General features: G+C 43.7%; 1 protein-coding gene across 4 annotated transcripts in view; it reads left to right on the top strand.

Moving 5' to 3' along the window:
• Nucleotides 1–27,543, top strand: part of NRXN3 (neurexin 3) — a gene marked incomplete at both ends in the record, with an annotated part of 1,490,367 nt that overhangs the window by 161,198 nt on the left and 1,301,626 nt on the right. The window lies entirely within an intron of this gene.

The following is a 27,543-nucleotide window of genomic DNA, read 5'->3' as shown; positions in this document are numbered from 1 at the left end:
CCTCATGATCACAGGATTAATGCAGCAGCTCCAAACCTCAATCTGCCTAGCTTCTGTCTCAGCTGGGTGGTGGGGAGGGTGATAGAAGATCTCCTTTCCTGAATAATTGGAAAAAGAATCCTGGGCTTTTCTTTTATTGACCCTATTAAATTGTCTGCTTATTCCTGGAACAATCACTGTGCCCAGGAAAACAGGTTATACTTATTAGCTTAGACTAATTGGCATAGGGATGGAATGAGGGTGGGGAACCTCTGGGTCCCCAGGGAAATTCAGTTTACTATAGAGGGAAGCGATGACATCCTTCGCTGGAAACTTCTCAAGGGATGACTTATGGCATAGCTCCTTCAGACAGTATTTTCTCTCCACGGCTGGTAGCACCCACAAAATGCTGGAGATCCATTCTTTTTCTCCTTCTTTCCACTCACTCTGTGTACTTTGTTCTCAGCAGTGTGTTGAAGTGGTTTAGGAGCAAGGAGATAGAGGGAACGGGTAAAGATCCTATAAGCATACATTAGCTTTTTCAGTGGCCCTGTAGTTCCTTCACTCTTGAGTCAGGGTTCTTATTCAGAGCAGAGGGACCCAGAACATCTTTGGTCCTACAGATGGTGTTAGTTGGGTATCAGCATATGGGGAGATATGTGGGTGGGAGCAGCTGATGTCAGGAGGCCTGAGTTGGAACATTGGATCTGAATCAAGACAAAAGTCTGAGGCTTCAGCTGATGAAGAGAAACCTTTTTAACTGAAAGATGTGGAATTCTGGAAGCCATTCTGTAAGAATAATGAAAAAGAGACCTAACTCTGAAATGATTAAAACTCTGCTGGACACAGTCTTCAGGGATATACATGGGAGCTACAAGAAGGGGAGTCAGGCCCCTTGCCATGAGTACTTCTTGTCAGTGATTTCTTTCCCTCACCTGGGAAAGGCAGCTTGGTAGAGAAAGCTTATACTACTTACCTATGTGACTTTGGAGCATTCACTCAATCTTTTGATTCTAGATGTCCTCATCTGTAAATAGAGATAAGAGAAATAGCAATTTCATGAAGAAATCATGAAAATGTAATTAAATAACTTTATATGAAAACTAGCACAAGCTTGGGTCAGGATAGAGAACTCGATCAATATGTTTCAGCCTTTTTCTCCCTGTCTATGAACTCTAGTTTAAATACTCAACAACTTGGAGGTTTTCCTCTCAATTCAATACATGACTCTATGATACTAAGCACGTTGATAATAAGTGACTGAAATTAATGCATTTGTCATTAATGCATTTATTTTGGATTTGGTATTTTTTGAGCAGTGGTACCAGGCCACAGAATAATGGAAGTATTCTGGTTAAGTAGATCCTACATTTCCCTGTGATGGAACACAGTCCCTGGATCAGAGCCACGTGGGTTAGAATCCCAGCTCTGGCCCCAACTAGCCATATTATCTTGGGAAGAGAATTAAATCTCTAACCACAGGATCTTGATCAGAAAAATAGGTAAAATACTTGCCCACAAAGTTACTGTAAGGATTTGAGACAAATCTTGTAAAGCCTAGCTCTGTTATGATTCTGTACACTGTTAGTGCCCACTCTGTGGGCACTTTACAATATAAAACATCATTTACAATATAAAACATCATTTCCCAGACAGTGGCTACACTTGTGGTGAACATAACAAATCCAACCGCTGTGTCGTACATGTGAATCTAATGTAACATTGTGTGTCAACTATACTTCAACAAAAAAAATGGAAAAACGTTTAAAAAAATTAAATGTCACTTCCGTGCATGGCAGTCCCTGGAAGCATGGAGGCTCAGAGCACCTCATCTAGTTTTGGAGAAGCCCCCTGTAGTGGTCATGTATATATATGTAAAATCAAAGTCCGCCAGATGAGTGGCTCCCAAGATTCCCCTGTTCAAACATAGGGTCAGGGGGGCGGTCAGTTTGCTTTTTTCAAGGGATGACCCTGCTTTCATGCTTCTGTGATTTACTTACAGAAGAGATTACCACATTGGATGAAAGGTTAGATTTCATGGACTTTAAATGTCCTTTTCCAACTCTGACACTTTGTATGCATACAATTTCACTTCTATCTGGGAAGTAACCCTTATCATTGCTAGTGGTATGGTCTTAAGCAAGTTACTTAACTCCTCTATCCTTCAAATACTTAATTTTAGAATGTGGCTAATTCCAGGGCCTATGTCTTTGGATGGTTGTGAGATTTAAGCGGAAGACATATGTAATTGTTGAGCGCAGTGTGGTGGGATATTAGTGCTGCTCACAGATACCCAGTTCTCTTCTCATTTGGGTCATAGTGGAGTGACACTTCCTGGATCCCTCAGTGGATGGGGCCATGTAACTAAGTCCACCCAGTGAGTCAGGGCCAAAATCAAGTCTATAACTTCTGGATCATTCAATTGCCGATATGTGACTTTTGGCACAGTCACAGTCTCATTAACATCCAGCATGGCGGCTGCTCAGTATGCCTGGCTTCCCTATCCCCAGTCAACATGTCATGGATGTGTGGCATGAAGAAGAATGGCTTTCGGTGCATTGAGGCACTGAGATTTAGGGGACATTTTTGCTGTTGCATAACTTAGCCTATGCTGACTGATACACACAACGTTTGGCCCAAGATAGTAGCTAGTACTGGGCACTTGCCATGTGTCAGGTGCATATTAATTCACACTTTACAAGCATAGTCTAGAAAGACATATCATCATTATCCTCATATTTAAAAGGGGAAACGAAGGTGAGAAATGTTAAGTAACTAGCCTGAGGTCACCCCATGGTAGAGTGAAGATTTAAACCCAAATGGTCACTATTTTGCAGACTCCATAGACCAAGCCTGTGGTTTCCTAGTAAGATCATCTAATATTAATTCTTGAGATGCGTCCTCTATAGTTTCATCTGTAAATTATCTCCTTTGTTGGAATTACTCTTCAGAGTGGTGATGAGGTTGGGAAATCAGCACAGTGACTTTCCATGATTATCTAAACCTCAAATCACAGGAAGACTCTCATTTTCTTTGCTTTGCTTTTAACCAATTTTTGGTTTCTAACTTATTATTTAAACAAAAGTCTTTGATTTGGGGACAAGAAACCTGCTATGAGTATGAAATATTTTTTTTTTCTACTTTTATTTGAAGGCATCAAAATGATTATCTTGAGTCAGGCTTCCCAGAAGCAGAGCCTGAGATGGGGATTCTTGTGTGTGTTATTTATTGAGGGAGTGCTCTTGGGAGAACCCTGTAAGGAAGTGAGGGAGGAAGGAAAGGCGGGGAAGAAGATGGCAAAAGTGTGCTTTAACCTCAGCCTAGCCTGATCCCATGGGGGAGCCATAGAGTATGCTTCGTACCACAGAACTTGTCTTACATTGAGGCAAGGGGATTGAGTTTTTATTCCCCTGAATCATTTGGTCACTGGCCTTGGATTTAAGCCAGGCATCTCCAGTTTAAGTGGTTCCCATTGGCTAAAGACAATCTTCCAGACAAGGATACAGGTGTGAGCCCATTAGCAGCCAGCACCTGCAGCAGCGGGGGAATGCATGCACCTGCCAGATAAGGGAATCTGGGAGATGCACCAACAGCATCTATTGTAGTGTTTGAGGTCATTGGTCATCTTTTTCAGATTTATGCTTTTTCTGGGAATGATAGGGCCAAGTTAAGGGGAGACAGTGAAGTCTGTAACACAGTAGTGGAATGTGACCCCATGAGGCCTTAGCATGTACTTTTTGTTGATATCCAAGTGGTGTGCACATGACCATGAGCTTTGTCTTGACCTTTGGATCTGGAACTAATACATTTTGTCTAGTCACCTCGGAAAGTTTTTACTTTCTTCCTTTTTAAATGGGGATGGTAGCACCCAAAAATATTTTGGCAGTTCTTGGAGTGTTTTTCTTCCTCATGAAATAAGTAACTTCAGTCTGCTCCTGATTAACCAACTCAGCCCAATTATATTAATGCTAACACTAATACTAGGACAGTTTATGAAGTGCCTATTATGTATCAGGGACTTTAGTTGTACTAACTATTGGATCTAATTCTCCCCATGACCCTGCAAGGTAGGAATCATAGGATCTATTTTATGGCCAAGAATAATAAATAACAGGGAAGATCAGCAATTTTGTCCAGGGACATGTTGTTAAAACAGTTTTCATAAAATAGCAAAGAAAACTAATCATAGCATTGAAGAATAGAAGATTAGGAGAAAACGATGAAACCCGTGTCATGACGAAAGGGTAGAAAATACCATACTGTATAATAGAGAAGTCCCACTCTTTTTGTTAATATCAAAATGTTGCCATCCTAAGTGTGGGGGAGGAGAGCAAGGCAAGGCTTACATGTTGGAGATGGGATTTGATTCCAGTGTTGTCTGACTCTAAAGCTGAGACATCTTATTGCCACACTGTTTTAATAACGATGGGATTTTAAAATGCCCACCCACTTGGTTCTGAACCATGAATTCCTGTATGGAAGAGTGGTTAAACACCCAGGCCTTGAAGACAGACAGACCTGAGTATTGGCTCTATGAATTGGGGCAAGTTATATAACCTCATTCAGCCTCAGTTTCCCATTTGTCAAATGATTCTCATGTAGATTAAATGACATCATTTATATAAAATGCCCATCATATGAACAATACCCAGTCAATACCAGTTATCATAGTATATCCATGAGGACTTTTCATTCTAGTTGGGGAGAAAACACAGCTTCAGTTCTCTTGTTGTTTAATAATAAACTACTACAAAATTTGGCAGCTTAAAATGACAATGATTTGTTATTTCTCATGGCTATGGGTTGACAGGGTGAGCCAACCAGTTATGTTTCATATAATATCAGTCTGGTCACTCATGTGGTTATATTTAGCTGGAATCCTAGCTGAGTTCCAACAAGGGATGTCTAAGAAGGCTATGGTCCTCTTTCATATGCCTCTTATCACTCAGGAGTTTAGTGTAAGCTTCTTATATGGAGACTGGATTCCAAGAGCCCCAGGTGGAAACATCCCAGCCCATTTAAGGGTTAGGCCTAGGGTTGGCACACTGTCACTTTTATAGGTAAAGCAAGTCACATAGCCAATCCAGGTTCAAGGGGCAGGGAATCAGACTCTAAGTCTTACTGTGCAGAATGGCGTGTGTATACTGGAAGGGGAGGAATTGCTGGCAGCTGTTTTAGTCAGTATTCTCCAGAGGAACAAAACCAATAGGATATATACAGATATATATAAAAGGATATTTCTTGGTTCACACAGTGATAAAAGCCAAGAAGTCCCACAATCTGCCATCTGCAAGCTAGAGAACCAGGAAAGCTGGTGGTATAATTCAGACCAAGTCTGAAGTCCTGAGAATTGGGGATGGGGTGGGGCTGGATAATCTATGTCCTGATCTGAGTCTGAAAGCCATAAAACCAATGTATTAAGGCAGAAGCTGGATATCTTTGCTCAAGCAGAGAGAGTGAATTCACCCCCCTGCTGCCTTTTTGTTGTACTTAGGCCCTCAGTACATTGGATGAGGCCCACTCACATTGGTGAGTCTGCTGAATCAGATGCTAATTTCTTCTAGAAATAGTCTCATAGACGCATCCCAAAATACTGTTTTACCAGCTCTCTGGGTATCCCTTAGCCCAGTCAAGTTGACACATGAAGCGTACCATCACAGCAGCCATGCTTAAAGACTGTCTCTCGTGGGACATTTATTCCAGACCTTACTGTCCCAACAGAGTGCTGCCTCAGGGCGACAGATATTTACTGTGAAGACTAATAATACTCTGGAGAATGAGTTGGTCCTTCATAGAGGACCTGGGGCTTCAGCTGGATCCTAAGTAAAGGATGAGAAATTGCTACAGAAGAAAAAGGAGAGGGTCTATCTACTGTTTTGATTGTTCACCCATAGGAACCAGAACAAATTCAGTATGATTTGGGGAGGGAAGGTGAAGACCCTGATTTTAACTGTCAGAATGATCTAGAGTTGTCAGATGGGATAATTTAACCCTCAAATGAGGGTGATTTATCCTGTGTATTGTAATCAGACAGTCGTCTAAGTTGCTCCCCATGAGCTCTGGTAAATCACTTTTAGTACATATTGAAAGTGACAATATTGTATTTTATCACCAAATTGCCATCTTACAGTAATAACTAATGCATGCCATCGGCTTTGGCTCCAGCGCTGAATTACACTCACTTGGAGGCACACAGATCCAGACAGGAGCTGTCACTTCCATTTGCTTGCCCATGGCCAGGACCAAAAGGCTGGTAGGGACACTGTGAATGATAGGTGAATGGTAAGTGCTTTGATGACCAAAGGAAAAGATCTTGTTTAGACAAAGAAATAGGGACTGGTCAGGAATCAGGCTCAAATTTTCAGACTGGGTTCCAACTACTGTCTTGTAATTGGTCTTATCACTGGACACCTCAAAAGCATTCTGCCCTGGAGCTCCCATAATAGTCTTTCTGAGATGCAAGGTACACCATTCCAGGCTCTTCCTTGAAACCATCAGAGCCTATCATTGCCTGTGTGATGTTGTCCATGTTCCTTAGCTTAGCCTACAAGGCTCTCCATGGTCTGACTCCCACCCACCTGCCTAGCTTCATCTTACACTGCTCCCCATCTTGAATTTTCTGTCCGATGCACACACACTATGCTCTGCTTCTGCACCATTGTCCATGTCCTTTTCTCTGTCTTCAGTGTGCTCTCGCAGCTGCTCCACACTGACCTCCTGTGCCTCACCAACTCTCTCAGTCGTGCATGATACTCTGCAAACATCCCTTCCTGGAAGCATTCATGCATGGTCTCAGGCTGTGCTCATGATGCCCTGGGCATCTTACTCGCCTCATTGTTTCACTTGTCACATTGTGTTATCATTACTTATTTATGCCTCTATCTCTACGACTAGACAGACTATGTATGAGCCCCTTGAAGGCAGGACCTTGCTTTAATAATGTTGATACCCCAACCAACCAGTACATGACTGATTGGCCCAGAGGAGATGCTCAATAAATGTTTGTGGAATTAATGGATTTGTGAAAATAGCTCTTTGGGTTGTCACAGAAACACATGAGCAGCAGAGACATAGAATTTTCACCCTGAATCTGGGTTTCCCTTTAGCTCTAAGGGGTTTCCTGTTTTGATGTTCATATCTGATTTGGAATTCATGTGAGTATTAACTGCAAAGGTGAAATTTATATGGCTCTGGGACAAAAAGCCTGGGCAAGGGCACAGAGTTATATTAGTCCAGTATGGCTTGGAGGTGTTTTTACACTTAACATTAAGTGAGAAATTAAGCAAGTCTTCACACCTATGAATTTGAGATTTGCTGTATTTCTGGAGGCTTTCTTTATTTGAAGTAAGGTTGGATGATGATTTCATTCATGTTGGTGGATTGGGGATGCCAAATCTCACTGAGCGTCCTAAAACTTTTGCATTCAGTTCCCTGCTCCCCATCCTGCCCTTAAAAATAAGAAATCTGAGAGTAAGTTCTGGAGGTGGCAGGAGAAGGGAGAACGCATTCCCACATTTCTAGCCAAAGTACATAAGCTCGTTGGAGACAAGTAAAAGGTCTCTGAGCCCAGGAAGTGGATCTCTCCTTTTGTACTGCAATCTGTAGGCAGATTGGGCAAGAAATTCCATGTAGGCTAGGAGACAGATGTCAGCATGTGCCTTACAAAGAAACAAGGCAAGTGCAGGAACAAGGTGGTATGGGGTCTTCAAAAAGAAGAAAGTCATGATGAAAATGACTTATGAGAGTCATTCTGGTAGTAATGATAATAGTACTATTAATAATAATGATTTTTATATACTGAAAGTTTTCTACATGCTTGGCACCATGCCAAGCTTTTTACTTGGCCAACTTGATTTCAACTCACAATTTCATGAGGCAGATAAATTTCATTTTCATGTTACAGATGAGGCAAAGAGACAGAGAAACTTGCCCAAGGTTGTATAACTAATAAATGGAGGAACTGCGACTTGAACCCGGACATTCTAACATAGCACTACGGACCTAACCTTGATGCTATTGCTTTATATATATTACTTTCTAAATAATAATAGTAGTAAGTACAGCAAGTGTTTATTGGGTGCTAATTCTGTGCTAGACACGTTGCCAAGCCCTTTACATGGAAAGCCTCAGTTACTCTTCAGCATAACCTGTAGGGCAGGTTTTTATTATTATCCTCATTTCAAAGAGACAGTAACTGGGAAGGACAGAGAGATTCAGTAACATGTCTGAGGCCACACAGCTAGTTCACAATGGAATCTGGCTTCATTTTCAGGCTCTCCATCTTCTGACCATTGCATTTTTTAAATTTTAGTTTGGAGAGTGTTCTCTACTCCATCAATCCAGCTCTTTCTGTTAGCACCTGTTCTCTTCTCCTACCTAAAGATAGGACACAAGAGACTTTTCATCTTCTTCCAAGACAAAGGCCATATGACAATGAAGAGTATGGTGGAATGTGGGCTCCTGAAACAGTAGGAGCGGTCAAGAACACTTACGAGAGTTTATCAGAGGAGATGGTACTAGATATTGTGTGAATAGGAACCTGTTTCATGCCAGGGTGTTTGAAGCCAGAACACAGTGTCATGACACTGACCTGCATTAGGGACTTTATACTGATGACCAAGGGAAGCTGACCGTCTGTAGGCTTCTAGTACCATTGGTGATCAGAACTTTGTTCGTGTGTGTGTGTGTGTGTATGTGTGTGTGTATGTGTTATGTATATGTGTATTTTTTTGCCCTCCCCCCCCCATTTCCCTATCACAGGAGGGCAGTTGTTGTGTTCAAGGCTTTGGAGATCCATACCCTGCCCAGATCTGAGATTGTCAATCCAGGAACTCTCTCTATTTGAGAGTCCTAGGCACCTGTTCCTTCGTGCACAAAGGTTCTAGATTGAGCCCTAAGATTCTAAGAGGCTCCACATGGGACTCGGAGCTTCTCTGCCCAGGCACAATACTTTCAGCCCACCCAGTCCCCAAAGACCACACATGTTCAGGGTCCAGACTTTTGGGGCCTATTTATTGACACGCAGAGATCTAAACAGTGGGGCAGAGGATTCATGTGTATCTGTATACACACACCCACACATACATACAAGGGACAGGGGACTCATGTGTATCTATACACACATGCGCACACACACACACACATACACACGCACAAAGTCCTGACTATAGTGTTACCAATACACAGTTTCTTGGGGGTAGGAAGGATATGTTTTGTGTGCAGAGCACTCAATTTATGCTTTTGAGAAGGAAACAAAAAAAACCAAAGGTGACATGGTGCTATTTGCCCTCTGCTGAGTCTAAGCAGAGGATAAGGCAGATGAGTATATGGATACCATCTTCATAGACGGTGTTGACAAGTAAATTTTAAAACTTTTTGAAATTATAAAACCTACAAATTTTTTAAAGTCAAAATCTTAATGAAACATTAAAATTATCATAATCATCATATAGGAAAAGTGAAATAGAGCCAAGTTTGTACCTGTTTGCAATTAGGGATTCATGTCTTTACATGTGAGTGTCGGACTTCTGAGATACTATTATTAATAAAGCTAAGAAGCTATTCTTGGGAGGGATGCATAAAATTTATCCGTCTTCCCATCATGTCTTTATCTGGGTCACCAGCAACAAATGTGATCATTTTCCACCTCCAGGTAGAACACTTACACTCTTCACCCTCTGCTGCTGTCATTTGCTGCCCTTGGGAACCAACAAGCAGCTTCGGGGTGAGGATGGAAAGGGCAAAGGAAGAGCTGGGAACTGGATTAAGAGAGGATGTTCTCACTTAAGAGCTAGGAATTTCAAGATCACACAAAAGGTCCCCCTCCATTTAAGGAATGCTCTCCGTGGATCTGAGAAAACGGTAATTGAAACATCCTGGACCAGCTGGGACAGTGTTGATAGGGGAAGTGCTGGGAAACCTCAGGCCAAGGTCAGCTTTCATGTGATGTGGTGACCCTGACTTTGGTCCACTGCTGTAGACAGAACTGCTAGGTCTTGGCTCAGGATCTTCCAAATGCTTTCTTGAAAGTGGATCCTGGTGATGGAGAGGAGAGGCCAGGAGGAGCACCCTTTTCCTGCATGGCGCTAAGAGTCTCTGTGCATGCCTGGTGATGAAGATGAAAAGGAGAGCACAGTGTGGGGACTCAGTGCTCCCACCTCTAGTCAGTGTCCCTAGGAAATGCTCGAGAATTACTACTGCATCATGGGTAAATAGAGGCTGGGAGGAGTGATTCACCCGTCTGAAAGTGAAGGTCTGTAGTGAAGACCTTTGCTCTGCCCCCATTCCTCCCTTTTCCCTCTTTTCCCCTCTTTTTCACTCTCCAGGGCATGGCTCAACTCGTGCTTTCCCAGGTAGCCATCCCTGGACTTGGCATCCAGGTTCCCCTTTGAGTGTCCCTGTAGCCCCTCAGAACTCTTTTCATCACTGCAGCTTTATATTCACTCTCAAGGTTATTAGATGAATGTGAGGTGACTCTTCTGAATCATGTGGGTTTTTTTTTTTTTTTTTAATTTGACTCTTCCGTGCTCGCTTCGGCAGCACATATACTAATTTGACTCTTCCCCGTGACTGGTGTATGGTAATTGCTCATGAATGTTTTTTAAATTGTACATAAACAATGAATCTTGGAACACTGCATCAAAAACTAATGGTGTATTTTATGGTGACTAATGTAACACAATATAAACAAACAAACAAATAAATAAATTGTTGGTTTGGCAACCCTCTGGGGAGCTTCCCAGGTGTAAACTGAAATTGGTCCCTGTACTCAGAGGGCAGGATGAGACCAGAGAAAGAGGCAGGTCACTCTAGGTTGGTAGGTGGCAGTTTCAATAATAGCAAAGGGAATTTACATATGGGGTTTGCCTTGGGCGGCAGCAAGATGAATGGACCCCTGCACCCATCTGCCAAATCTTAGAAGTTTATGTAGAGGCCATAACTGTTTGAGTCTCATATACCATGCGGGTGATCCAAACGTTACATCACTCTCTCGAGGCCATGTCCTTGGAGCCGTCTCTGGGAGCGGGAAAGGCAAGCAGAACCCACGTTCCCAGCACAGGGAGGGGCTGAGGAGGCCTGAGCACCTGGGTCTACCTCACATGTCAGTTGGCGGTCTCGTCTTTTCAGTGACATTCCCCAACAGAAATGGATAAATAAACTCTTCGAGGCAAAGGTTTTGAATCAGCTGGTGAGGAGACAGAGCTAATAGTTTGAGGTAGATTAAAGGAACAGTCGTGTTAATTGAGAGAAAGCTTCTTAGCAGAGTCACTGTTTTGTTTCATGGTTTTTGGGTTTGTTTTGTTTTGTTTTGTTTTGTTTTCTCGGAGAACAAATATATAATTCAACACTCCAGACAGCTAAGGCTTAGCATTCTAATGTGGGCCAATCAATCAAGAAATCAATCAACACCTACTTATCCAGTGCAGACCAGGTGCCCAGCACAGTGCTAGAGGCTAAGACTTTTGGGAAGTAGCTTTGCCTCTTGTCTTCAGTTTGTGAAGTAGGGTCAGTAAGACTTGCAGAAGTCAGGAGGGTGGGAGGGCTGAGAGGAGGCGCGGGGGTGTGTAGACTTAGATAGATGATTGCAGAACTGGAAAAGCCCTGTGAGAAGCCAGTGGCATTTGAGCTCCAGCGTTTTCCCTGTGGGACCCAGCACCCTGAACCCTAAAGGTATTCTTCCCTAAGCAAGTTGTGGATAGGAAAATGTCTCTGATAATTATCGCAAAGGTATCATCTTTTTTTTTTTTTTGAGATTTTATTTATTTGACAGACAGAGATCACAAGTAGGCAGAGAGGCAGGGAGAGAAAGAGGAGGAAGCAGGCTCCCCACCAAGCAGAGAGCCCAATGCGGGGCTCGATCCCAGGACCCTGAGATCATGACCTGAGCCGAAGGCAGAGGCTTTAACCCACTGGGCCACCCAGGCGCCTCTCGCAAAGGTATCATCTTAAAAACAAACAAAAATCACAAGATGCATACTTCGACTTGGAAGTATGAAATTTAAAAAAGTGAATTATTGCAGAGGGGAATAACTGTGACTCTGAATTGTGTTGGGTTTAGCGGATTTCTGCCTTTTAGGGGTGGGGATGGTGGTGGTGTTGGGGGATGAGCTAGCTTAATTAGACTTTTCCTTCTTGAAATGGGACAAAATAGTTACTCTGAGATGTTGCTCTCTAAAAATGCAAAAGGAGAATTCTTCCTCAATCACATGTGTATGGAAACCAAGGATGGGAAAGGAAGACATGGCTGTGAGAGGAAAGAAGATGTGGGCTCTGGATACATTCAGATGCCAAAGCAGCTGCTCATTTTCAGCCTCTGTCCTGATCTTCTTCCTCCTCCTGGAATCTCTAGTGGAAGTTCGTATTTGGGAGGCAGGGGAACAAATCAGCCCAGGCTCACACACAAGACTTCACAAACACCTCCCTCCACCTCCACCAACACCCCCTCTCCACCCCGCCCCACACACGCATTGGGAAGTTTCAGCAGAGTTGTCTTCTGAATGACAGGACCTTGTCATTGTAGAATTTGTGATCATCTGGTCCTTTGGGCTAGAATTTGTCCACACAATGGAAGTGGGGAGTTGGGGGAAGGGAAGAAGTTTGTTAATTATAACTAAAAACTAACAAACTGTTTGCAAGGCTAGTTGCCTCATTACAGCTGATTCTTCTCTCATGGTACAAACATTTATAGGTTTGCCCAGACCTCTTGCTTTCTCTCTGCCCCTACATAGTCATTTTCTTCCTAGATAGTAATGAGTTTGCCCTGATTCTTAAATGTTCTTTAGTGCCCAGTTAGGACTTGTTAGCCAGGTTTTATCGGTATTATTTCTAGCCAGGTATGATTGTTGGAGAAAAGGGGTACTAGCAGTGAGAGGAAGGTTTTCTGCCTAAGGAAATATTTTCCCCTTGGGGGCACGACTACATTGAACAGCATATGCAGACACTTCAGGCTAGGAAATCAGAGCATCCTAAGTGAATTTCAGGAAAGGTGGTTAATAGTCTAGGTTCAAGAGAGAAGTGCATCCCATGGGAACGGATTAACAAAACCGAAGGCCACTCTTTGGACAAGATCCTGTGCTACACTGTTGGGGCTGGGGCTTTGTTCTCCACCCACATTTATCTCCTGCATTTTTGTTACCATCTTTTGTTTTGCTATCATGTTACCATTGCCTCTGTCCTGAAGGGGACACTCTAGAGGAAAGTCCATCTGGATGTGTCCTTTTCTAGTCAGTCTTTATGTCTGTCTGTTCTGAATTTGGGTCCAATGTCTACCCTTGGACCCTTGTCCTTTCCCCATATCTCTAGTGCGGAAGCTCTTCAGCGATGGGGTCTGCATTCCTCTCTTCATTCTCACACACAGCACCCCCCATCCCCACCCTACCAAGGAATCAGGAAATGCCTGGACAGACTGTTGGACCAAAGTTCCCGTCTTCCTCCCACTGTGGGTTTCGATCACTTCTTTCAGTAACTAGGTTAGTTTAATTATTTATGGAAGGACATTCATAGTTCAAGAGGAAATGTCCGGTAGAGCATTTATCAAGAAATTGGTCTTCATAATCTGATTCATCCCCAGAGCAAAAGTAAAGTATCTGGGCTGATGATTCAGGTATTATCTTTGGGGGGAAGTATGATGAGACATCTAGAGTTGGTGGGGTTTGAATCAGTGTGGTTGACTCAGTAGATGAATCTAGAATCTGTGGGAGGTACAAAGTCTGTGTGTTATCCCAGTCCTTCCAACAACATAAAAAGGGGCTCACTCCTATTGTCCTCATTATACAGTGGGGAAACTGAGGCAGAGAGAAATTAAACGGCCTTGCCCAACATTTCTAAAATAGGAACTGGAATAGAGTCTAGATTTGGAAAGAAGGAATCCGAGGCCACAACTATGTTTTTAACACTCTGAAAACCTGTCATGTATAAACCTTTGGTTGTGAACTGTCTCAGGTCCCTGGCTTATCTGATTAAGTCCAGCTTCCTACAGCTGGATCTACTGACTGGTCTGAACAGCAGGCTCACAAGGTTCTCAGGAGTCTCAGCACCATGGTTTGGTGGGACTGGAAGAAGCAGTCTTTAGCAAATAGATCCAGTGTCCAGGGTGCCTGGGATGAGTCAGCCTGTTTCTGCCACTCTCTCCATCTTTGACTCAGCCAAGCTACTTGATTTTTGAAAGTCTCAGTTGTCTCATTCGGAGAGTAACAGTAGCCTCTACCTCCAACTGGGTTGTGAGGATAAAAGAAAGGGGGGAGTACATGAAAGGTCCTTGGTAAGTAGTTACGGGGTTTAGAGATGTTTATAAATTTTAGCTGACGCCCTTTGGCCCCTCAGAGTATGACCCAGAAATCCCGGTTACCCTGGGACCATGTTTCCCAAACTCTAGTATCCATGCGGATGACCTGGGGAGAGGTGTTAAAAATGCAGTTTCCCTGATTCCTCCCCATGTAGTTCAGGTGAACAAGGTGATGCTGATGCAGAGGTCCCGAGACCCCATCATGGAGAAGTATTGGCGCTGAGGCCAGCAGAGTCCCATTCGACCCTCCACTAGAGCCTTGACGCTCCTTCAGTCCCTTCTCTACCCTGAGAGTCAAGTGTTAGAAACATGCTCAGCAACGTAGTCCACGAAAGGCTTTATAAGGTCAACAAGTGATCATTTAATCATTACAGAGGCTGTCCCAGACCAGTATATTCTCTTCCTCATCCCCATTTCCTCTCCTGGCTCCCCTTCTACCCCGCTTCTATTTGCACCACAGTCCGTGGCATTTTTGAACTTCAGGGCTCCTGTCTGGCTCATTACTCATTTAGCGAAGGAACTGCAGCACCTAATTAATAGGAAATTAGCTGTGAATGTAACATTTGGCCTGTAGTCAAGGCACAAGAAGTTATAAATATACACCATGTGAGTGGCCTGGGTACCTGATTCCTGGCAGCTCTAGACACGGTACTTCCTGTGTTGTTCCAGGAAGTTCAGGCATCGGGAGCCAGGGGTCACCAGCCCAGAGGACCAAGGGGGCCATGCGGGGGAGCACAAGGACCTGTCTACTTCATCTCATTTCACAAATGCACATTTACTTTCCTCGAGTTAAATGTCTCTTCAAAGGCCAGGCTGGAATGGAAGTGAGAAAGAGATGGAAACAGGGGCTGAAGAGGCTGTGGAGGAAAACTGTGGGACTGTGGGGGTCCCTCACAGGGTGTCCCAAGCACTGTTCCCCCACAGACACTGCAGATCTGCTGCTGTTCCAGACACTTCCATTTGGTTTCTTCCAGAGGCATGAGTTCCAGCTTCATGTAATACCCTGATAGTAGGGACTTGTGCACTGAAGGTCATGCCCCTGCTACCCACGGTGATGATCCATGCAACTGAGGCCCAGGGCGGGTAAAAATCCTGCCCAGCCAGCAAGGGCAGAGCTGGGATTTGAACCATAATTTCATATCGCCCACATTGGATGCATTTTGCAGGACCTTAGAGCTGCCTGATTACTTCAGAAAGAGAGTCAGTCTGGGAGGAGAAAACTGTCTTTAAAAGCACTAGTAAGGAAAGGACTGATGGGAAGAGGAAGGAACCAAGGGTCAAGGGCAAGGTCAGGGCACCTCTTGGGGTTTTATTAGGAAGAATGCAGGAAGTAATGCCCAGGGGCCAGAGCGGAAGGTACTTTCTCTACATGCACCTGATTTAAGTCATCTTACCTTTCTTTTTTTTTTAACTTCCTGAGGAGGGAAATAGGAATTGTGTGACCCATCTTTTCCCTTGTGAGAGTGAAATCTGCTGATAAAAGGACTGGTTCATATTCTAAGTCTGTTTTTTATGAGCCAAACCATGAAGGTGGGGGCAAGAGAAGGGAGATGGTGGGTTCATTGGCAAAGCAGGCGGGGCCACGAGGAATAGCCGGTCTGACTACATTAGGGAAGAGAAAGCCCGGAGTAAGTGCAATATTTTGCCAGCTTTATTTAAGAGATCGATCGATTGAAGCCTCTTTAACACAGGCTTCTACCTGAGAGCGATATAATGAATCTGGCATTTATGTGTCTCTGGAAGGAGGCTTCTGAAAGAGGAGAAAAATAGAAAAGAAATTGCATCTTTGGGTAGGTCCCAGAAGGGGCTGCTCTGAAGGAGGGAAATAACTCATTGACGATGTCACAGAGCAGAAGAGGGACAGAGAGGCTGCATGTTGCTTAGATTGAAGGAGGACAGATTCTCCCCTGGAAGGAAAGTATGCCTCCAGCCTTGCTGAGGGAAGGGAGCCATAAATCAGGACCCAGGCTGAGAACACAGGTGTCCAGGCTGCCCTGAAAGAAAGACAATATATTCTTTTCTCCCCACCTCTACCCATGAGCCAGGGGCATTTCCTGACCCTCCTCTGGAGAAGGAGTTGGGCGCTCCTGGTTTCTTATCCCTGGGCGATGTTACCAATTCTTTACTGTCCCTGCTGGTCCTTTGGCACAAAGTAGCTTCGGAGTCAGAAAGACTTGAGTTCAAACAGCACATATTCTCTGCTTATGAGTTTCCTCAACTCAATATGCCCTCAGTTTCTTAATTGTGTCAAAAATATGAGGTAATAACTATTTGAGAGTGTTTTTAAGAAGATTAAATGAGAGGGGCGCCTGGGTGGCTCAGTGGGTTAAAGTCTCTGCCTTCGGCTCAGGTCATGATCCTAGGGTCCTGCGATCAAGCCCCACATCGGGCTCTCTGCTCAGCGGGGAGCCTGCTTCCCTTCCTCTCTCTCTGCCTGCCTTTCTGCCTAATTGTGATCTCTGTCTGTCAAATAAATAAATAAAATCTTTAAAAAAAAAGATTAAATGAGATAATAGTCAAAACACCTGATATCGCATATAACACATAGTTGAGTCTAAACATAATTATTACCATTATTATAATACAAACAAGAGTGTCAAGAATAACACTTGGGACTTGGAAGTCACTAAATAATCAATTTCTACTCTGTTTATCCAGGTCATATCAGCAATAATGACATTAGGAAAAGATATTTGATATTTTGTTCCTTTGTCAACTTTCACCCTCTCCTAGACAATGTTAAGGCACAATCTAGACCAAAGGTCAACCCTAGCTCTAACGCCTCCCCAGCCCCACCCCAACCCCAAACCTATACCGAACTATAATCCCTGCAGTCTTCCCAGCTCTATCCCAACTGCATTAGTCAGGGTTCTCCAAAGAAACGGAACTAATAGGATATACATATACAGAGAAAGACACTATTATAAGGAATTGGCTCATGATACTGTGGAGGTTGGCAAATCCCCAAATCTGCAGGGCAAGTTAGCAAGCTGGAGACCTAGAAAGCTGACACTGTAGTCCCAGTGCAAGTCCAAAGGTCTGAGATCCAGGAGAGCTGATGATGTATTGCTAGTCTTGATAGGTAGCCTTGATAACCAGGAAATGTTGACGTTTCAGAGTCTGAAGACAAGAAAACAAACAAACAAACAAAACAAGTCCTGGTTCAAAGACCATCAGGCAGGAAGGATTCTCTCTTATTCAGGAGAGAGTTAGACTCCCCCCTCCCCCTCTATTCAGGCTTTCAACTGATTAGGTGAGGCTCACCTACACTAGGGAGTACAATTTGCTTTAATCAGTCTACTGATTTAAATGTTAATTCCATCCAAAATCACCCTCACAGAGATAGCCACAATAATGTTTGACTGAATGTCTGGATACTATATGACCCAGTCATATAGTAGCTGACACATAAAATTAACCATTATCCAACCTTATCCCTAACCCTATCCTCAATGCTTTACTCCAAGCCCAAAGCCAAACCCAATTCTACCCTAATACCTACTATTAAATATTGCTAGGCACTGTTAGTGTCTCAAGTCTCTTCTTTGTAGTGGGGATGCAGATCCTATCCTAGTCACCAAAACTGCTAATCAGGGTGATGAACTCACAATGAAAAGAAACTCAACTTGATCTCTGGAATGTGAACTTTAACAGGAAAAGAGATTGGAAAAGAGATCCTCACTCTGATAGTAAGCCAGTATGATTAGTACTTGCATTTGGCATGAGGAACTGCTCAGATACACAGAGAGACTTTCATTTGTTCGTGCTGACTCTTGCCCCATTCTCTTGGCCAAACCCTATTTTAATATGGTGTGTGTGATGTTGGGATTACTAGGGACAGGTCATGTACATAATGCTCTGGAGATGTAGTCTAGGTTTGTAGACCAATGTGAGATGAGAAATACCTTGTCAATATTTATACTCACTTAGGTTACTTGGGTTTCTGCCATATTGTTCTCTTAGATATATCTCACATGATTTAAAAAAAAAAAAAAGGAAGCTTCCTGGTTTTTAGAAAGAATCCTAAAGAATCACAGTTACAGAACTGAAGAGGATGATTATCTAGCACAGTGGTTCTCAAATTCAGAATAACTGATACTTGGGTACCAGTTAGTCCATCTCTTGGGATGAGCCCTGGACATTGATATGAGTGTTTTTGGAAGTATGCTTCTAGCACTACTGTTGCCAAATGGTTCCACCAATTTAGCGCAAACCCCTTGTTTTACAGATGAAATGAGACTGAAAGAAGTGACTTCATAAAATCAGATACCTAGGGGCAAAGCCAGTACCTAGTGTCTCTTGATTCCTGATCCAGTACTCTTGCCGAAACACCTTACATTTGCTAAACTTGTTTCATCAGATTTTTAGCTAAAGAACCATGAAACCATCTTGAACCCTCACGGTGTGTGGTACTCCTGTACCACACCAGCCACACCAGCTCTCATTCCTCTGCCCTGGAGAGCCTCTTGTCCAGAGTGGCAGGGGCACTAGGACAAAAACAATCTTTACTAACCCATTTGGAACAATAAAGAAATAAATCCTAGTCCACCAAACTTGACCACACAGCTGAAGCTTGTGCTCACTTGGTACTGACCTTGTAAAGGTGGATTGCAACTTTGGGGACTCAATTTTGTTGTTGCTTTTGTTGTTTCCTTCTGGGCACTTAGAGTTCTTGTTCACCAAAGAAAGTCATGGGAATTGTAGGTCTAATGCTATTAGCATCTGCTTCATCCCTTGTGTTCAACTCCATTCTTTTCTAATCTATGAAAGGTATTTAGATTTTTAATGAACTTATACTAAATGAATTATTATTATTATTATTTTTTAAAAGATTTTATTTACTTGTTTGAGAGAAAGAGAGTGAGAGAGAATGAGTAGGGAGAATGGCAGAGGGGGAGGGGCAAACAGACTCCCTGCTGAGCAGGGAGTCCGACATGGGGCTCGATCCCAGGATGCCAGGATCATGACCTGAGCCAAAGGCAGACGCTTAACAACTGAGCCACCCAGGCACCCTGAATTATTATTTTAAAATAGGTAACTGGAATCCATCTTAAGTCTTGATGTGATGTATATAGAAAACATGGAAGCCTCTGAAACAGACCAGTAGGAAATCATGGAGATTTCTCTGGTTAGTAGTTCTTTTTCACCCAGAGTGTACATAGGGGATTCTGCATTCATGTAGTCATCATTCGAATGACGTTTATAGATTTCTCCTAGGTCTAGGGAATTTGGCACAAGGGAATATTAAGGTGAATTGGACTTAGCACTTAACTTCAAGAAGCTTAAATTGAGGATCAGTACCCTCAAAACCTGCACCATGAACAACGTGATGTTCTCTAAAGGAGTTCAGGGATGAGTGAGATTACTTATCCTTGAGGAATAGGGGAAGGTTCCAATGATAATATGACAGTTTAGCTGAGCCTTGGCAAATTGATGGGATTTACACAGAAATAATATAAATGTGGGCAAGGGAACAGCACGTGCAAAGGGAGACAAAGAAGAGGGAGAGGATATTTATGGGAGTATAATTTGTTTTTAATATGATAGGCAGAGGAGAACCATCTGAATAACTTTAAGTGTACAAGTCATGGATTCTTGAGAACTGGATTTACATTGTCTCCTCACAATATCTCTTATAGAGAAGTGTAATTATTATGCCTACTTTGCAGATGAAGAAACTAAGGCTTAGAAGTCAGTAAGCCAGTAAGAGGCAGAGCTAAGATTTGAACCCAAAGCCGTATTTGCCATATTCTTTCCACAGCCAGGATTCTACTGTGAGTGCTCAGAGAGAGTGGTAGTACCATTATGGGTGAAGAAGAGATAATGCATTCACTTTGAATGTGTTGTGTGTGAGGAACTCATGAGACCTAAAGGACGAAAAGTGAGTTTGGAGCTTGGGGAAGAAGTAATATGAAAGAAGAGGGGTTTGCTTCCAGAGTTAATCCTAAGGTTGGCCTATTCAGAACACCAGTCAAGTTGACTCACCCTATGGAATTTCCAGATGGGAATCCCTGCAGTTCATCTGCCCGTGTGCTCCTCAGTGTGCGTACAATTTGCCGGACCCATCTTCAAAAGCTACGCTCAGGGTCTTCTTTTCTTGACACATCTCAGCTCCTCTTTCCTCCACGTGTGACTTCACTGCTGTTTCCATTTTTCTGAAGGGACTTTGCTACTTGCTGGCTGCCAAGATTTGCCTGTGAGAGGTATTAAGCTGTTCAGGACTGGGTGGAACAAGCCCTCATGACCATGAAAAAAACAGCAGTTATAGGGAGAACTGAAGAGGGTAAACATGTACATATAGAAGAAAATGGTTTTTTCTAGCAGGTGGAAAGACCAGAGGGATCCAGGGAGATTTGGTAGCCTGGAAAAGCTCTTATACCTCAGGCTAAAGAGAGTTCAGTGAAACTCCTTCTACTTCTTAGTCCCTTGTCATCTCCTGACTTCAGCTAGCAGTGCTGTAATTGTTGGAACCAGAATTGTCTGACCGGTGGGGAAACTGAGTCAGGAAGGTGTGGAGAAAGCTTAGTTAAGGTGTTATAGTCTATAGCTAAGAGCCCAGAATTCACATTACCCTGAAAGAAAAACCCTCAGGGAAGGGATATGAGGGCTGCAGTCTGAATTAGTCTTCTATTGTTGCTGTAACAAATTGTCACAGTTTTAGCATGGCTTAGAGCTGCATGCATTTGCTAGCTCACGGTTCTGTAGATCAGAAGTTCAGACAGGTTTAGATGGGTCCTGTGTTTAGGGTCTCATGAGGCTGAAATTAAAGTGCTGAGTAGTTGGACCCTTTCCTGCAGATTTTAGGAAGAACCTTCTTCTAACCTCATGCCCGTTGTTGCCCAAATTTTCTTCATTGCAGTTGTAGAACTGGAGTTCCCCTTTCTTTGCTTGCTGTCAGCCTATGGCCACTGTCAAAACTAAAGCCTGCCTGCTTTCCTTGTCCTATGGCCTCCTCCATCTTCAGGGTCAGCATTGGAGCATCAAATCCTACCTACGCTCCAACTCTCTGACTTCCTATTTGTTATCAACTGAAGAAACTCTCTGCCTTTAAAGGGTTCATGTGAATAAATTAGTCTATGTATTAGTTTGCTAAGGTTGCCATAACAAAGTATCACAAGCAAGGGACTTAACAAAATCTTGCTGTCTCATAGCTCTGGAGGCTGGAAGTCTGAAATCAAGGTGTTGGCAGAGTTGGGTCCTTCTGAGGGCTGTGAGGGATGGATCTGTTCCAGACATCTTCCCTCGGCTTGTAGAGAGATGACTGTCTTCATGTTCACATGGCATTTTCTCTCTGTGTACATTTCCATGTGTAAATTTCCCCTTTTTGTAAGACTACCAGTCATACCAGCTTTGGGTCCACCCTAATGGCCTCGTGATTAATTACATGTGCAACATCTTATTTCCAAATAAGGTCACATTCTGAGATACTGGGCTTCAACATGTGAATCTTGGTGAGACACAGTTTGACCCATTACACTATCTAACAGCATATGGTCATGATCACTGATGTCTCATCCTGTGCATAGGCCTTGCCCACACTAGGAGGGGAGGGGATTAGACAAGATTCAGGGTCATTCCCAGGATTTTGCTTGTCACAGAGTGCCTGAACCAGGACAGTTGCCCAGTGGTCGGGATGAATAGAAAGGAGGTCACTGATGGCATGGTGAGAGCAGCTTTAGTAGAGTATAAACCATGATAGAGTGATAGGAAGTGAAGAGAAGGCAGAGAGTTTTGCACTCAACAAGCAGCTGTGATTAAGGGGAGAACAGGTGGGGAGAAGAGAGAAAAATGGGGCAGAATAGCAGTTTCACACAAATACAGGAGACCTAGCTTGTTTGTTGTCTGGAAATAACCCAAAGAGGGAGAGATGCAGTGGCTAAAAGTCCCCAGCTGTTTCTGGTTGTCCACCTGCCCTGTTGTATAGAAACCTGACTTATCACCCTCTAGGGATTTTGTAGAACTCACATTAAATGGCCTTTGCAAATAGATACGTATGCAATCTGGCTGAGTTGTAGTTATTTGGAGACTCATGTTTGCTTACATGTGATCCTGTAAAGCTCAGTCTTAATATCACAGGAAGGCATTTCTATTTGGTCTCTACCTGCCTCATTCATTACAAATTTTATGTGATTTCCTTGGAAGGACAGGTTTCATAGAAGCTAGTAATAGTAGTAGGTGCCACTGATTCAGGGCATACCTTATGCCTGCCTTGTGAGAAGGGTGCTCATGCATTATTCCTCATCCCTCTTCTATAAGGTAGAGTACTGCCTTCATTTTACATGTGGGGAAACAGAAGGGCTCCGGGGCTGTGCCTTGAGGTTACAGAACTAATGAGCAGTGATGCTCTGGCTCTCTCATCACTCTGGCTTAGACACTCTTCTCACATCAAACTCTCTCTCTTCTAAATTCGGCAATTTTTTTCTTTTTGAAAGTTCACTATTTCTAGTGAAATAGTATACACTCAGAGCCACAACTGATCTGTGAAAACAAAGCCATAGTGTTCAACTTTTATTCATCTCCTAGTCCCAAACTTCTAGGCTTCCCAACTCAGCTATTTGAGAAATTACTCAGGGAAGAAACTTAAGGAAGAATTTTCAACTCTATCCAGAGTAATTCATTGCCACGCAAAGAACAATACAGAGACATTTCAGGCAGTGTGACTTTTTCTAAAGGTCATACACGGTGGCACCCAGGGGTTTGTGATGGACACGGTGCCCAAGGCACAACATCACATTTGCTTCTCTTTCTGGATACATTTTCCCATGAAAGTGTTTGCAAGGCTCCATTTGCTGATACATAGTGGTCTGTCCTCCAAAATGGAAGTCCATTCTTATTTCCAGTGAGATATTTCAAAGGAGCACAACAGGAGTAAGAACCTAGAACAATCAGAATTCAGGAGGATGGAGTGCAGAAATAGTAGCATGACCACGAGACTTTGCAGGCTTGAGAAGCAATGAATTACGCCAGGGGTGAGAATGCTTTGGAGAAAGGTGTGGAGAGACAATTACCAAGTTCAGTGGGCTTTGGAGGAAGTGTAGGAGTTCATCAGGTAAATGGGAAGTAGAAGGTGTGGGAAAAAGACATCTCAGGTATAGATAAGATATAAGAATTTATTTTTAAAAATATTATATCTATTTATTTGACAGAAAGAGAGAAAGTGCAAGTAAGGGGAGCAGCAGGCAGAGGGAGAGGGAGAAGCAGCCTTCCCCACTGAGCAAGGAGCCTGAGGTGGGGCTCGATCCCAGGACCCTGGGATCATGACCTAAGCCTAAGGCAGATGCCCAACTGACTGAGCCACCCAGGCACTCCAAGATACAAGGATTTAAATGTCAACATTTGTTGTGCCAAGTGGCTCAAGCATAAATGATAATATTACTAATGATACCACCATCTCCATAGTAATAAACACAAGCACTTACATATTACCTACTGTCTGAGTACATTATATTCTCAGTACATTAATTGTATGAACTTATATGTTCTTTCTTTTTTTTTTTTAAGATTTTATTTATTTGACAGAGATCACAAGTAGACAGAGAGGCAGGCAGAGAGAGAGGGGGAAGCAGGCTCCCTGCTGAGCAGAGAGGCCAATGGGGGGCTCGATCCCAGGACCCTGGGATCATGACCCAAGCCGAAGGCAGAGGCTTTAACCCACTGAGCCACCCAGCTGCCCCACTCATATGTTCTTTAAAGCAGCCATATGAAGTGGGTATTGTTTTTATCCTAGTTTTGCAGGTGAGGCAACTGAGGCATAGGGAGACAAATTATCATTCCAAAGAACCTTCAGCTATCAGAGTCAGGATTTTATTCCAGCAGTTTACCTCTAGAGCAGTGTTGTCCAAGAGAACTTTCTATAATGATGACAATGTTCTAAATCTGTGCTTCCGGTATCGTAGCTGTTATGCCCCAATAACGGGTCCGTGATTAAAGGAGCGAGACTGATACAAAGCGAAGGTCAAGCAAAGCTTTATTTCGCGCCAAGCATCAAGAATCTAACCGAACGTTCGGGGCCGTACCTCTTACAAGAGAGGGCGACCCTTCTCTGTTTCACAGTCTAGCTTTTAAGGGCAAAGGCCATGCGGTTGGGCCTGGCCACGCACAGATGACCAATGAGATTGTAACACACACAGGAAACTCCACAGTGATGCTAGGTGACCAATTGAATTATAATTTACCCTAGTAGACATTTGAATCAGCCTATTACACCTTGATTAGGATTGGCGCCAAAGGGTTCCCAAAGGGCGGGGGCCCATACTCCTTGGTAGCTAGGGAGACAGTATGCAACCCCCTACTGATCGGATGTCTCCACCTGGCCTGACCCACCTTTGTATCTGGGCATTGTTACCTGGAGCTGGTTTCCGGGACCCACCTTTAAGTGAATCCCCTGGGGGAAGGGGAGCAAGGACAGTTCAAGGGCTAAGCAACAAGGTTTTGTTTAACCTCAATGAAAGCCTCTTGACAAAATATAAACATAAAATAGGTCCTTACAGTAGCCACCAACTACCTGTGGCTCTTGAGCACTTGAAATGTGGCTAGTGTGATTGAGGAACTGAAATTTACTTTTTTCTTAATTTTAATTATTATATTTCAATTTAAACAGGCGCACGAGGCTAGTGACTACTGTAGTGAACGAGGCGGCTGGCTAGCGTCTGCTCGTCCGTTAACACTCTGCTGCCTTTCAAACTGGCAAATACAATGTTGATTCTGTAGTGGTAGTATATTAGTAAGAATAATAGCTATAGGAAGAACGGCTGCCATTTATGCAGTTCTCACTATGTGCAGGCAGCATGCTATGTGCCTACTGTAAGTCATGTCATGTCATCTCGGTGACATCTTTGTGGGTGATGGCTGTGAGCCCACGTTCACGTCTGCATTCCAAACCCAGTCTGGCCATTTGTTAGCCCTGTGACTTTAGGCACATTCCTCTCTGTACCTCAGTTTCCTCATCTGGGAAATGGAGTAAGTAATAGCATCTACTTCATATGTTTGTTATGATGATTCCAAGAGTGCACATTTCAGGCTCACATGGGATAAGCATTCGATGCATGGGTGGTAATGTTGTCATTATCCATAGACATTAGAAGAAGAAACCAAGGACTGAGACTAAAACATCATACTGTGAGGCACAGCTCACTGTGGAGGAGTTGGAATTCGACAAACAGGGTGTCCGATCTCAAAGTTCTTCACTCGTATACTGTGGCTCTCATTCAGAGGTTCGAAAGGTTTGATTTGTGGAGAAGTGGCATGGGCGCTTGTTAAAGATATAGTCTCCTAGGGCGCCTTGGTGGCTCAGTGGGTTAAGCCTCTGCCTTCGGCTCAGGTCATGATCTTGGGGTCCTGGGATCGAGTCCCACATCGGGCTCTCTGCTTGGCAGGGAGCCTGCTTCCTCCTCTCTCTCTGCCTGCCTCTCTGCCTACTTGTAATCTCTCTCTGTCAAATAAATAAATAAAATCTTAAAAAAAAAAAAGATATAGTCTCCTAGACTTGCAGGGAGCTCTCGTCTTAGATTGTTTATGGGGAAGACCTGGGAATCTGCATTTTAACACATTCTCCAGGTGGTTTCCAAGTATACATTAACCAGTGAGACACCACTGAAAAATTTTTTGGGCAGGAAAGGAGAAGGAGAAGACAGGTTATATAGTACCAGTAGTGTGTGGAGGGTGAAGAGATTCTACACACAGATCTTTTTAGAAAGATCTCTCTGGTGGCCAGTGTTGAAAATGAACTTGATTGAAGAACTAGGGGACAGAGAGGAGATGGGACTCACTATGACAGGGGCATGGTAGACAGGGAGAGAGGGAGGGAAATGTTCTCTGGTTATTTGTTGGTAAAATTGACAGGACACGGTAGCTCTCTAGAAATAAGGGAGCAAGAGAGTTCATTGGGAGTCAAGAACAATCCTGCAGTTTCTGTGGACAGTACGAGGCTGGCTAGTGATGTTGTAACCAAGGTAGGCAAGGCGTTATGGGAAGAAGATGCAGATACACTTGAGGACTTCGTAGGACTTCCAGGTGGGATTATCATGAAAATATTGGACATTTGGTTTTGAGTTCAAAAGGGGAATAGATAGCAGAAATAAAGTTTGGGGATCGAGAAGCACTAAACATGTTGTCTGCTCCATGCAGCACGTAAGACTTTCCCAGAGAAACCTGGTCACGGGCTTATAGCCACCTCGCCAAGCATCTACCAAGGTGAGGAGTTGACATAAATATGCCAAGTGGTCTGATGTAAGAGTAGCTGTTCAGCCAGTGGAAGGACACTTGCCCAGTCACGCAGCCTTGGAAATAGTCTATCAGCCAAACAAAGCTGCCCCAAGACCTTTGCCTTAGCAGACCTTGGGGTGTGACCCTACTCAGGGTGCTTTGGCACTTGATATATGCAGCCTATGCCAGAAAAGAAGGTATGGAGGCCCATCCTCTGGGAGACAACACTTGTGCCCAGGACGAGAAACTCGTGAAAGGAGACAGAGGAAAAGCAGACAGAAAAGAAGAAGCAGAACAAGCAGAGTAGCACCCAGGCCAAGAGAAGAGAGGAATTCAGCAAGGGGTTTGCCAGAAACACCACAGACCATGGATAACTTAAGAGGAAGCCTGGAGAGGGGTCCTGGGACAGACTTGACAAGCTGGACTGTTTCGTGCCTTTTGCCACCAGCGAGTGTTGGGGGATGGAGGCCAGGAAAGTGATTGAAAGTTGCAAGATAGAGGCAAGGAATACTGATTACGCTCTACAGAGGGAAAAGGAAGAGGAGGGATGCTGGCTTGGGGGAGACATGATTGACAGAAGGTAGTTTGTAGGATGTGAGGCTTGAACGTGTTTGTAGGAACGGGGGACCCAGAGCCAGTAGAAGCATTGGAAGATGGCAAAAACAAGAGATGATTTTTGGATCAAAACCCCGGAGGAGGGAAGAGGGAATTGTATCTTGGGGAAAGGGGGGGCACTTCTTTCTTTGGGATAGGAGAGGAAAGGAGAGAAAAGCTTAGAGGTAGGCGCAATGATTCATAACTGGAATTCTTGGAAGTGTAAATCTAGGTTGTCTGTTCAGAATGAGGGCGCTGGTGAGGAAGAAGGATAAACATGGTTACATCGTTGACACTTTGAAGGCCTCCTCCCCTGTGCTGGGCATCGTTGAGTGCCCTTCAGGAATCACCGTTTTTAATCCTAAGCAGTAAATGCAGGTGGCGTTTTACAGCCCACGAAGAGATATTCCTTGCCCGGGTCACAGTCACACAACTTGAAAGTAGGGCTGGGATTTGTCCCCAGGAAGTCTGAGTTCATTGTC

Source organism: Martes martes (assembly GCF_963455335.1).
Source record: "Martes martes genome assembly, chromosome: 7".
Lineage (NCBI taxonomy): Eukaryota > Metazoa > Chordata > Mammalia > Carnivora > Mustelidae > Martes > Martes martes.
This window is presented reverse-complemented; position numbering and strand designations above follow the sequence as displayed.